The sequence below is a fragment of the Neoarius graeffei genome, chromosome 27 (assembly GCF_027579695.1).
Source record: "Neoarius graeffei isolate fNeoGra1 chromosome 27, fNeoGra1.pri, whole genome shotgun sequence".
Classification (NCBI taxonomy): Eukaryota; Metazoa; Chordata; class Actinopteri; order Siluriformes; family Ariidae; genus Neoarius; species Neoarius graeffei.
This window is the reverse complement of record NC_083595.1, coordinates 8,009,329-8,022,793: the sequence shown is the minus strand read 5'-3', so window position 1 is coordinate 8,022,793 and position 13,465 is coordinate 8,009,329. Positions and strand designations below refer to the sequence as shown.

At 43.8% G+C, this 13,465-nt stretch overlaps 1 protein-coding gene across 1 annotated transcript in view; it reads left to right on the top strand.

Moving 5' to 3' along the window:
• Positions 1–13,465, top strand: part of shoc2 (SHOC2 leucine rich repeat scaffold protein) — a 49,281-nt gene continuing 35,816 nt past the window's right edge. The window contains exon 1 of the mRNA XM_060911658.1: positions 1–86. The gene's annotated coding sequence lies outside the window, so the exon portion shown is untranslated. The remainder of the gene's footprint in view (positions 87–13,465) is intronic.

Genomic DNA, 13,465 nt, shown 5'->3' with positions numbered 1-13,465 from the left:
GCCGGGACAGCAGGAGGGGCGGGGCCGGCTTGCGCTGCAGCGGCGGTGTTAGGGAAGGAGGAGGAAGCGGAGCGACACTTCTGAAGGTAAAGAAAAAAAAACACTTTTATATCCACAGAACGCGGTTCGCTGTCGATTTACGAAACGTGTCGAACGTTAAAAATGTCCCGGGGACGCTGTTCTCGGTGACGCTGGCGGGCGACACGGCGCTGTGTGCGGAGCAGGGCTTTAAAACGCTCCTTTTGTTCAGCCCCGGAATGGCCGCTCGCTCGCTGTGTATATCTATGTATATATGTGCGTGTGTGTAAAGAGTTTCCTTTTACGTCTTGTTTTTATAGAGTAGAGAAACACTGCGTGTCCAGCTGTGAATATTCGAAACAATCTGATCCCAAAAATGCTCAGCTCGTTATCGGTTGTCAGTGGAGCTGCTGAGCGGGTGACGGCTCGTCTGCTCCGCGCCTAACCCTCACCTCTGCCCGGCTGCTGCACTCACGCGTCACCGCGGCTTGACATGAGGCCTAAACGAGAGAGCCGAACATTTCGTAGATTAGCTCAGAGGTTCGGAGCTTCCTTTTAGCTTCATCGACATGACAGATGAACGGCTCATTTTTATTTGTCCGAACTAAACAAGAAATAAATAATAAAACGGTTGTTAACATTTTTTCCCCTCGTTTGTCATCTAAAGCTAACATTAGCCTGCTAAGGTGTGTTCAGAAATTTTGGCTAATTTACTAAGTCGACAATTTATTTAGCCAAACGCTTTATTTAACGATAATCTATTAAGTAGAAGAGTTGTCTGTTTGCTCCACGGAGCTGAGATTAAAATAATCCCGAATAGCTGTCACTGCAGTTAGCTACCGGGACGCTGGTGTATTTCTTTTTTTTTTTTCTTAACCCAATCGTATTTAGACAAGTCCCGCCTCATGAGTTGTGATTGGCTCGTGCTATCCTGCCTCCTGCTCTGGGATTGGCTGATAATTCATTTTCACGCTCAGTCTGCTTAACAGACTTGGACGTGAGCCAATCATTTGAGCGTTGGAGGCGGGATTTGTCGGAATGCGGGTTAGGGGAGAAAAAAAAAAAAAAGACCAGTATGGAAGGTTAATGTTAATTAACACTAGCTGGATGAGTGAAGAAGAGAACAAAATGAGCTTTTTTTTTTAATTTCACAATAGTGGTTGATTTGTTTTCTTGTTTCTTTTTTTCTCTCATATGATATATATGATATATGATATGCTGGGAGAAGAGAGGAGAGGAGAAGTCGTCCCAAACTGGTGTCTTCCTGATTCCTCAGGGGATCTCATGAGCCCTTTTCCAGAAACTTCTCTGGAGTTATCTTCTCCCAGAAATGTTTACACGCTTTTTTTAAGGGATTTAAGAAACCTTTCTGTTTATCATCAACCAAAATTGTTTGCTGACGCAGCTCTGTTTCCCAATCTGGTTTCTGGAATCTGCTCAGTTTAGTGATTTTTCTTTTCTGTCTTTATTTATTTTCCTGCTTTAATACAGCTGATTGAACGTACCGGTTTCTTCGGATTTCCTCATGAGGTTGAAATGGGTGTGGCGGAGCAGGAACGTGCGCAAAAATGTGTAGGATGTCTACGGACAAGACGCGAGCGTCGATCAGTCGCGTGTGGATCTGGTTTAAAGCTCAACGTTATGCCTTTGAGAGCGTGACGTTCTCATCGATCGCTCGCATGCTTTTCCATTTGAGAGAGTGTTCTGCTTGAGAACCAGTCAGATTCTGTAGCTTGTGGCCAGAAAAGCGTACAGCGTCTGTGAAGCTTGTGGGCGTTTATTAATGAACTACATCCCACTAGGAGGCGTTTTCCTCAGAACATTTTTCAAAGCAGCATTTTGTCTGCAGTGAAACAATGTTTCAAGTCAATTCTGGCGTTTCATGTCATAGCGCCTCCTAGAGGAGATGTATAAATTGCTTCATCTACAGCGTAGATTCGACGACGCAGGAGGATAAATCACCCTGAAACCTTCACCCTCCCCGAGTGGTGGCTTTTGTATGACAAGAGAAGTAGGGATGTCCCGATCAGGTTTTTTTGCCCTCCGATCCGATACCGATCATTTGATTTTGAGTATCTGCCGATACCGAGTCCCGATCCGATACTTCTTATAATCCATAAAAAATAAAGACAAGGAAAGAAACGGATCCAGGATGTTCCTCATTTTTTATTTAACACCTTATTTTAACATCCAACAACTCCGTTAGCAAACAGAGCACTTACGTGAGGCAGTTTCAACAATAAATAACAAATTTAAAAAAAATAACCTTAAAATACCTGGCAGGAATGTAAACAAATAAAAAAAATAAAGTGCCACAGTGCCGGTAATTTGCTTTTAAGAACGCATCTCACAGTGGTGTACAGTAATTTCAATTAAGGAAATGAACGTTTTTCTTGATGAAAACAAGCATTTCTACCCTTTCAGGTTTGAGCCCATTTCTTTTGTCATCCAACGAAAAAAAAAAAGATCTCATGCTTTGCTTTCCGCTTCGAACTGCTTCCGTGTTCAACTTTGCCGGCAACAGGCAGCCAATAACCAATAGCGTCTCCGCTACAAAGTGATGTCATGTCGCACACGTTGATGTTGCTGTGTTGAGACAAGAGGTCTGGTCTCACTCTGTGCCAACGCATAGCTACTGATGTGTTAAAAATGAGAATATATTATATAGATATATATCCGATCCCTGATCGGGAGGCAATGCCCGATTCCGATCGAGTCTGAAACCATGTGATCGGGCCCGATTTCCGATCACGTGATCGGATCGGGACATCCCTAAAGAGAAGCTACGTTTTAGTCTAAGCCTTTGTATGTATACAGAGCAAGAAAAATCAAATCAAATCAAGTTTATTTGTATAGCGCTTTTAACAATAAACATTGTCGCAAAGCAGCTGTACAGAATTTGAACGACTTAAAACATTATCCCTAATCTATCCCCAATGAGCACGCCTGTGGCGACGGTGGCAAGGAAAAACTCCCTCTGACGACATGAGGAAGAAACCTCGAGAGGAACCAGACTCAAAAGGGAACCCATCCTCATTTGGGCAACAACAGACAGCCTGACTATAGTATTAAGAGTTTTAACAGGTATAACCCTCAACTGTCCTCATGGGGCCGTCCTTCACAGGAGCGGTGCGATAAAAACGTGTTTTGCAGGAAGATTTTTTTTCTTTGGAGAATATAAAAAATTTTATAAACTCCCATAGACTGTCGGTGTATATATATCACATTGTAGTAAAAGGGAGAACAGCTGTGAAGAAACATAGCACACGGGCCAGGTGGAACTGGAACGCTGTTTGGTTTGTCACGTTTAATAGTATGATAAAGTTAGGAACGTGCTCGGCCCACGAGCAGAGGCAGCCGTGTAATGGGTTTACGCCAGCAGCAGGTTCAACAGCTCGAGTCGAGAGGGATGGGGTTGAGAAATCCGATGTACGGTTTTTGCGGCGCCACAGCGGGACACAAACGAGAGGAAGCACTGGAGGAGCTCTGATTCTGTCTGATGCTTTGGGAAGCTTTTTTTTTTTTTTAAATATATAAATATGACTGTATATTGCAGGCAGTCCCGAGAGCGCGTACATGACATTGTCACCCCAGTCGGACACACCCGTCACCTCACTACACCTGACTGGTGTGACTCAGGACGAAACATGCACTGATACGTGAGCTTCGTTGAGTTCCGTTCCGTAACGGTTGTGATCTCGCTGCTTGCGGTTTAATTATCAATCGTTTATACTCTCTTTGTTTGAACCCAGAGCTCAGAATGACACCATTTTTTTTTGACGACAGCCATAAATTACAGTCAGAAGTTTACACACACACACACGGACCTGAGCGTCATGTCAGTTTGGGGCTTTCTTTGAGCTGTCCCCCCCATGGCAGAATGACACATCATTAATTAAAAAAAGACAAGAATTCAGTGCACGGGTTTTTATTTATTTTAAAATTGTGGGTTTTCTGAAATCAGCACAGGGTCAGAATTATACATACAGCACAAGTAATATTTGGTTAAATGTCTCTTAGTCGGTTTCACCTTCACCAGATGTTTTTGTTCACCATCAAGCTTCAGCGTTCTGGTTGGATTTCTGTTCAGTGAAGTGTGTGTGTGTGTGTGTGTGTGTGTGTTCTGGCACAGACCTGACTCAAACACATTCCACATATTTCTGATAGGGTTGAGGTCAGGACTTGTTTTAAGGTTTTTTTTTTTTTTAAATACTTGTACACACCCACACACCAAGACACCAGTCTACCTTTAACTTCAGTGGTTGGTCACCAGTCGGGCCAGTATCCCTGAATTCTTAGTGGCTCCGGGCCAAAATAAAGTGGCCCTTAAATTTCCTCTAGTCCGACACAAAATTGAAAACCATTTTTACTTGAACACCACCCCACGGTGTTTAACATATGCCCTCAGAAATGGATTAATCAATCAACCAACGTTAATTTTGTGTAATTGTTGTTTATTGTACATTATTCAAACGTTACACGACTTGAGTCATTGAGCTGAAGTTTTTCTTCAAAGTGACTAACGAAGTTCATGGAGCCGAGAGAATCCGGGAGCGATCGGTGCTGAAGTACGAGTGTAAACAAATACCGTCCAGTATATCTGGAATGATCAGGGGAGTTAAGAAGTTGAAGTCGCTCGGACAAATACGTCGACAAGGAATTATTTAAGTACGGTGTGTTTATTGTTTCCAAAGTTTGACTGCATTAAAATGGTGAGCCTGTGCTTCCCTGACCGATACAAGAGCGACGTCACGGTACAGTGGGCTGGTAGAGTTCTGTTAGACTCGAGCTCGGTCCTGATGGTTCTGGTATTTGGCAGACGCTTTTGTCCAAAACGACTTGCATTATTCGTAAACCAGTACAATAATCCAGTGCGTGACGTAGCCGACCTCGCAGATCAGAGCTGCTGCTGCATGACTGCAGGATTTCCCTTTTTTGCTCTGGCTCGGCTCAAACTCGCCCTCTCTCTCTTGTACACACACAATTTTATTACTGTGTAGGTAATTGTGCGCCCCCGTGCTTTTGTAGCTCATTGTCAACGTTGAAGTCGCACAACTTCTTGTCGTCTCTCCGTTCTACGAGGGCAGCCTGATGGGGCGCTTTGATCGTATTATCCCCAGAGCACGTCAGAAAATCAGACTCACGTAACCATCTTTGAGCTTAATTACCTAGCAGTTAACCTTTCGCTACAAATGTCAACACAGTGGAGCGGAAAATCGAGGCCAGTTCCCGCTATAATGCAGCAATGAATCGTGGGAAAGGTCAGAGTTCGAGAAAGTTGTGGAGCGATCTGAAAACTCGCTAACAGCTTTGAATTTTGCACTTTAGAACTAAAATTTTACTAGAATTCACAAACTTAGGCTACATCCACACGACAACGGCAACGAGATTTTTTTTTTTAAATATCGCGTCCACATGGGCAACGGATCAGTAAAATATCAGGTTCATATGGCAACGCAACGCTTGGTGAAAACGATGCAATACACATGCCACACCACTACGTGCGCTGTAAGACGGTACCATCGGAGACACCAGAACAATAGAAGAAGTAGACGCATGCGCATAAACCCCTTCTTCTGTAGCATCAGCCACATAAAGTTTTGATTATTAATCAGTAGCGTAAAACGAAAGACGCAGAAAGAGGAATGAACGGGGGTAGATGGAAGCCGGTACACCAACATTCTGATATCCTCCAGAATTCTTTAATGGTCCGGAATAAATTGAATGCTACACGTTGATGGATTACTTTGTTCTTCTACGCCCTTTTCAGGGTTCTCGCCAGCGCTTTATATGGTTGCGGCCCGCTACGCTAAAATTTCAGACCGCAACGGTAATTTCCCCCCGCTACGCTAAATTTTTAATATAGCGTAACGGTTGTTTTCAGTTGTTCATCACCATCGCCAAAAGTTTTTTTTTTCCTGCGCACTTGAGCAGTTTTCAAGGTGTCAAAATCAGCCTACGTTTGTTAGGAAACCCATGCCTGGAAATCAGTTCCGAGAGAGAGAGAGAGAGAGAGAGAGAGAGATCCTGGCGATAACTTTCTCTTGAGCTGGACTTCGGTGAATGACAATGGATGACGGACCCCCTCGCAAAAAAAGAGACATTCGCTCTTTCTTCACAGTTAGAAATGTAAGTGCACCACTTCTACAGGTTTTCCATCACGCTTGAAAACTTAACCCAAAGCCCTTTGATGAATGAAAACGTCTACTTTGTAAGCAGGTTTAGCAATATGACAGGGCGCACGTATCGGATGATTAGCGCTAATTTACTGGATCCCACTGTGGCTAACATTAACACACTGGTAATCTGCCTGCATGCCATCCATCGTTATATTTCTATAAGGAGACAGGCACAAGAGAGGTTGGAGGAGATGAAGGAAAGGACATAGGAGGCAGAGGAAAGGAGGTAGCAGATAAACGGGCAGAGGATGGAGGTAGGCCTAGTGGGGGAGAGCCCGCTGTTGGAGATAGAGGAGGAGATGGAGGAAGACGAGCAGAGGCTGGAAATTCACAGGTGAGAATGAGGTTAATGATATGATTTTAGTCATGGGATTCAGCTCCAATGTGCCAAACGTGATCGCCCTTGTGGCTTTAAATCAGAGAATTAACAGTGGTTACAATCAAAGTTACTCCCGTGGTGTTAACAGAAGACAGCGAACCAAAACAGGAGAAAATCGGGCATCGACCCGTTGTGGAAACAAGAATTATAAAATTTTATAATTTTAATTAGAATAGTAAATTTTCTATTAAACAAGAAATTTAATAGTTTTAGATTATATATTAATTATTTATTAAGGGGGCTGGGTGTATGTTATGCCTGAATGAAAATGCAATTTGTTTTTTTTTTATTTTTATGTGCTCAGGCATTTCTTAATTTCTTAATACAATAAAACATTCATTATCTCTTTGGTTGTGTCTGAGTTTACATATCTTTTGACAACACCCTTTGTAGTTCAGTGAAATACAACAGTAGGTAACACATTGCCAAGATCCAAAGATGTAACAATTTTCCATCAAGGATATACAACATAAAAAATGCAATTTATCCCCTCCAGGAACGTCAAATATGGCCAATTTTGGGCATGATTTTTCAAAATCTCCGCACCATCCCCCCGCTCGGTCGCTACGCTCCCTCGCCATAACCCATTACGCTAAAAAAAAATCCTGGTGAGAACCCTGCTTTTTGAGGAATGTATTGTCGGACTTAAACCAACATCTGAAGAGGTCAGATCGCTCCTTTTTTTTTCCCTATGTTTGCTGGCAGGATTGTTTTTGTTTTTGGAAAGCGCACGGGCGGTGCACGGTTTGGTACTGCTTCCGCAGTGTTTGGACTAAAGACTCTGCCCTAAGGGCTATTCTCACTCTCTCTCTCTCACTCTCTCTCTCACTTTGCACCATTACACAATAAATATTCACAGTGAAAATATTTTGTAAGCGCGTTTCATGAACCAAGTTATAGGATTTGTTGACAACTCGCATCGAGTTCGTTACACTTCTACCCTGCGTGAAGCACTGACAGTCATGTGGTTGTGACGTCATCGTAATCCCATGTGATCTCGTTTGGACGGTAAACCTGTCGGTACAGTTAAACGCAGCACATGAATGAGGCATCTTTATTCTCCGCTTTGACCCATCCAATATGGCGGCGAGGATGACGTATGATTCTACGCGGAAGGCGGCGTCTTTAATGGTCCGGAATAAATTGAATGCTACACGTTGATGGATTAATTTGTTTTTCTACGCCCTTTTTGAGGAATGTATTGTAGGACTTAAACCAACATCTGAAGAGGTGAGATCGCTCCTTTTTTTTTCCCTATTTTTGCTGGCGGGATTGACTCTGCCCTAAGAGCTATTCTCTCTCTCTCTCTCACTTTGCACCATTACACAATAAATATTCACAGTGAAAATATTTTGTAAGCGCGTTTCATGAACCAAGTTATAGGATTTGTTGACAACTCGCATCGAGTTCGTTACACTTCTACCCGGCGTGAAGCACTGACAGTCATGTGGTTGTGACGTCATCGTAAACAAATCCGTTCTACTCATCCGGACGACTTCGCAACAGCGCCATTGCCAGATTTTTTCACTCTGGAACCCGTTCTCAAAAGATTGCGTTTTGGGGCACCCAAAACGCCGGTGCTGTGTGGACGCCAGGCCGAAACGATAAACAATTGTATCGGATTCACCTGAATCCGTTGCCGTGTGGACAGGGCTTTAGACTTGAGGAAAGAAAACGTACTCCAAGGAAGCAACATTTTATTTAAGTTTTATTGTAATTTTTTCTCAAATCGTAGTCACCCTTGGGGCGATCAAACCTCCAGTTTTAGCGGCCCTGGTCAGTTTTTAGCCGCCACTGGCAACCGTCTGACCACCAAGTTTCAACCCTGCAGCCTGGATCCAGTTCCGACTTGGCTACTTAAGGAGGCGTGTCATCGCTCCTCACACCCATCACTCACATTGTCGATCGTTCTCTTGAATCTGTCAGAAGAAGAAGAAGCAGCCGCCTTTGTCACGTGCACACTGAAAAATTCATCCTCTGCATTCAACCTATGAAGAAGTGAACGCGCGCTACAGCGTCCAGGGAGCAGTTGGGGGTTAGGTGCCTTGCTCAAGGGCACTTCAGCCCGAGGCTGCCTCATGTTAACCCAACCACATGTCTTTGGACAGGTCATGCCTGTGGTGTTTTTGAAGAAGCCATCTTGATACCTAAGAAACCTAATCTCCTAAACTACTGACCAATCTCAAACTTGTACACGTCAAAGCTGATCAAAAAAGTACAGATCACAGATTACATGACTGTCAATCAGCATACAGAGACGCCATTTGTGCGCGTTCATAATGACGTTCTCTGGACGCGTGACTTGAATCGGGCAGTTCTGTTCGTTTCACTCGATTTATCAGCAGCGTTCGACGCTATCGATCGCGAGCTTCTCCTTGGCCGTCTGGAAAGCCGTCTTGGAATCGCAGGCACCTGCCTTAACTGGATCAGGTCATACCTTGAGGGGAGATCCTTAGGAGTGGTTATCGAGGGTATCAAATCAGAACTGAAAGACTTGAGTACCGCAGGGATCTGTTTTGGGCCCCGAACTCTTTACCATGTACCTTTTGCCTCTTGGTGACATTGCTCAAAAGCATGGCGTCAACAGGCATCTGTATGCTGATGACTGTTAGTTGTACAGTACCTTCACCAAAGGAAACTCATCTCTGCTGAAGGTCCAGATGGATGTCGGCCAACAAAGTGAAACTCGACTATGACAAGACCAAAGTTGTCGTCATCGCAGGTCCGCGACGCAGTCTCGATCGGTCCGAGCTACCCCCTCTGAGGGGCAGCCAGGAACCTGTTGCTCTTACTAACTGTCCGTATTCTAGAATGTGATCTGGACAACGCGATGACTCGAAAGGAGCATATCAAGGACATTGCAAAGACCTGCCTCTTTAGGCTAAACAACAACATGTTGCTGACATCAAAGTTAGATTACTGTAATGGTGTCCTCTATGACTTGCCAGCTTCCTGCATGTTATACAGAAGTCGTCTGTGCGATTTATCACCCGCACTGGCAAGTCCGATCATATTACATCTGTAATGAAAGCTCTCCATCGGTTGTCTATCAGAGGAAGGATCGACTAAAGTCTTGGTTACTGTACACAAGTCGCTTTGTTGCTCCTCGCAGTCATACCTTCGAGAACTTCCCTACAAGAGCAGATGGCAACATTGAGCTTGTCATTCGTCATTCCAAGATTCAAATGTAGGACGTTTTCAGTATGCCGGCCCTAAACTATGGAATGCACTTCCGAATAACTTATGATTTTACACACACGCACTAATTGTATAGTCAGTTTCGATTATTATTACTGTAATGTACCATGGAATGATGCTATATAAATAATAATAATAATAAATTTCTTAAACGCATATTCACATAGAAATCTCAATGCTTTTTATAGTAAGAATCATAAAAAATACTCAAATGATACGAATAGCTAATAAAAGAATAATAATCATGGTGGTTAATCACTTAAACAAAAATGTCTTTAACTTAGATTTAAAACTATCTCCTGAAGTCTTTAAGCTCAGCAGGGAGAGCATTCCAGAGCTTCGGTGCTATTACAGAGAAAGCACGATCTCCATAAGTTTTTGTGTGTGCGCGCGAAACAGCCAAGAGATTCTTCGTAGCGGACCTCAGACATCAAGTTGTAGAGTAATCGCTCAAGAGACAAGTTAGGTATTGAGGTGCAAGGCCGTTATTTATTTTATACGTCAGTAACAGGATCTTGTAGGTTATTCGATCTTGAACTGGAAGCCAGTGTAACCTCCTCAGAATATCTTGGATATTATCATCAGGCTTTGGTCTTGCAACAACTCTGGCAGCAGCATTCAGGACCCGTTGAAGCTTGTTGATCTCGTAAGCCATACAACAGGCTGTTACAGGCCAAGTTTACATTAGACCGTATCTGTCTCGTTTTCTTCGCGGATGCACTGTCCGTTTACATTAAAATGCCGGAAAACGGGAATCCGCCAGGGTCCACGTATTCAATCCAGATCGTGTCTGGTCCGGTGCTGTGTAAACATTGAGAATACGCGGATACGCTGTGCTGAGCTCTAGCTGGCGTCGTCATTGGACAATGTCGCTGTGACATCCACCTTCCTGATTCGCTGGCGTTGGTCCTGTGACGCGACTGCTGAAAAACGGCGCGGACTTCTGCCTTGTATCACCTTTCATTAAAGAGTATAAAAGTATGAAAATACTGCAAATACTGATGCAAATACTGCCCATTGTGTAGTTATGATTGTCTTTAGGCTTGCCATCCTTCCACTTGCAAGTGGTAAGTGACGCGCATGCCCGACATGCACTGAGATCACACACACAGCGGCTCAGTCCCGAATCACTGCTCGTGCGCTTCACTCGCGCGCTCTGTGAGCTGCGCAGGGCCGGAGTGCGCACCCTCCAGAGGGCACTCGCTGTTCAGGGCGGAGTGATTTGGAGCGCAGGATGCCTGCAGAGCCGAGTGTATCCGTGTATTGGCGTTGCTGTGTGCACGCTAATCGTTTTAAAAACGTTAATCTGATGATCCGCTGATACGGTCTAATGTAAACCCCACCACAGTGGTCCACTCTAGAGGTGACAAAAGCATGGACCAACTTTTCAGCTTGGTCTTGATCCAGAGATCGTCGAATCTTAGCAATGTTACTCAAAGCCATAAAAGACGCTTTGCAACAATTAGTAATCTGACCCTTTAGAGATAGAGAACACCAAGGTTGCGGGCCTCAGGCTTGGGTGCTCTAATTTTATCGCCGACAGCAATTCCAGGTAAGGTAGAGAGTGACCGGGCAAACTCTGAGTGAATATGCAAGAGTTCAGTTTTGCCATCATTCAAAACAAGCTTGTTGGCAGAACACCAGGACTTGATGTCACGTATGCAGTTCTCAGGAGTAGATTGTGCAGAGTCTTGCTGATGCTTCTGGATAACACAATACAGTTGTGTATCATCAGCATACATAATAAATAACTGGACAAATTTATATGTGTGAGAGATGTGTAATGGAGTTTCAGAGGTGCCAATATTTTTGAATACAGCCAGGTGATATGACCAAGATACTGTATTGTCTCTCAATACTTCAACATTTTGATATGTATCATGACAAAGTGGAGGGAAAAATGAACATTTTAGAGAGATTCCATAAACAGGGTTGAAACTTGGTCCCTAGCGGCGACTTAAAACCGACCCGAGCCACTGAAAGTGGAGGTTTGGTCACCCAAAGGGCGACTATGATTTGAGAAGTACAAAAAAAAAAAAAAATTACACAACATTCCTTCCTACCTTTTTATTTTCTTTGCTTTCCTTTCCTCAAATCCAAGTTCGTGATTTCTAGTAAAAGTTTAGTTTGCGAGTTTTCAAATCGCTCACTACGTATAGAGATCTTGCAGTCACGTGACCGGAAAGTACACAACCGCCATCTTGTCGGTCAAAAACACAGCTGAATACTGCTGCACTCGTGTACAGAATGGATCAATTTCAACCGACGGACTACACGGCTCATTTTTCTAATGAACAGATAACTAGATATATGTCTAAAATAAACGATCTACAGATTTGTGACCCTTATGGCTTTCCGGACGGAGTTTTCACAACCGGATTTTGAACCGCCAGCGGAATACCCGGACGTGTATAATTACCTCATTAACTTTCCCTCGCTGTTCAGTGGTGAAGCACTGCGTGCTTATAAATCTCTGGACAGTTATCTTTACAGAAATTCAGGATTTGTCAGCGACTCAGATGTGGCATCTTGTAAACAAGAATCCTCATTGGATGGGTAAGTCACTTAAGTATTGAGTATAGCACTGACCAGCCGATTATAGAATAGAATAAGGTAATTCCAAATCGTCCGTGTTGTTTACATGGATCTGGCGTTGGAGAGGTAGAGGCTTGGCAGTGGAGATTTGAGTGGCTGTTTTCTGAGCTTAGTCAACAGGCCGGCTCTGCCTGCAGCCTCGCTTTTGCTCCCGGCACCGCCTCCTTCGCTTTGCTTCCGATAACAATCCACGGAGACCCCGCTGGTCTCGCTATCTCGTCCGGAATGTTTTTTTTTTTTTTTTTTTCTCGTCCGGAATGTTGTGCATGCGATGGAAATCGCTACAAACCGTCATTTTCTGCTGGAAACCAATGTCCAGTAAGTCCATACGGTTGTAGTGGATATTGAAGTCCGGTACAGACGAACAACACGCAAAAATACACACACAAAACATAAAAAAACGTGCACAGGTAGGGAGAGCTTGTAGCCGCAGCCGTTGTAGTAGAACTGTATATAGTAGGGTTTTCCAGAAGAAAAGGTAGAAGTAAAAGCAGAAGTAGACCCAGAAGTAGAAGTAGAAGGCGGAATATGGCGTTTGACCAACAAGATGGCGTCGGTCACAATCTGGATCGGCTGTGACGTCACATGCAAGTGCTCCATAGGCAGATTCTACCATAACAGAGGCCAGTTAAGTCCCATCTCCTTAAATTGCTGAATTGATTATTTTGATCATTCTATTAAGTTTTTCTAGTAGCATTTGGGGTCTTGGACATTCACAGTAAATTTTAGGACAGTAGTCCTGGTAACTAATTAATAAAAACCTGACATGACCGACATGCTAAATGACAATAGAAACACATCGGTTTCTATCATCAAAATCTGACAGACAAACTAACATCTACCATCATATTCTGACACAGGCCCGGCGCCAGGAACAGTTTACTAAGGGGGCAATTAGAAATCGCAAGGGGGCAAATATTTTTCATATAGTGTGTAGTAGTGATGGCGGTCTGACAATGTGTTTCAAACAATTAACTGTGCCAACCACAAAACCACGGCCCTGAAGGTTGCTTTAGTCCGGGAAAATCATGACATATTACCAGGGCAGTTGCGCTTTATCAACCCCCGTGCCCACCTGTTAACCCTCCCCTCCGAT